Below are 213 nucleotides of genomic sequence, written 5' to 3'. Positions count from 1 at the left end.
GGTCTAGTCAGTTAAAAGGAAGTGTTTGTCCTCTCTCCTTCTTGTTCCTTCTCTGTTTCCATTGTCTGGATCTCAACGATTGGTAAATAGAGTCAAGTGCTTGACGTAGTGCTAGAGGATTCATAACATTGGTCAAAATAATTCCCACCTAAAATGAGGAAAAGTCTTTGGACATTAGATCCCGTTAGTGTCCTATTTTTGTGCCGATTGTAG

The 213-nt window shown here is 39.9% G+C and overlaps 1 protein-coding gene across 1 annotated transcript in view; it reads right to left on the bottom strand.

Moving 5' to 3' along the window:
* LOC119585532 overlaps nucleotides 1-213 on the bottom strand; it is a 24,411-nt gene that overhangs the window by 6,282 nt on the left and 17,916 nt on the right. The gene's annotated exons all lie outside the window — the stretch shown is intronic.

Source organism: Penaeus monodon, chromosome 20, assembly GCF_015228065.2.
Source record: "Penaeus monodon isolate SGIC_2016 chromosome 20, NSTDA_Pmon_1, whole genome shotgun sequence".
Classification (NCBI taxonomy): Eukaryota; Metazoa; Arthropoda; class Malacostraca; order Decapoda; family Penaeidae; genus Penaeus; species Penaeus monodon.
The sequence above is the reverse complement of the archived record's forward strand: the minus strand, read 5'-3'. Positions and strand labels throughout refer to the sequence as shown.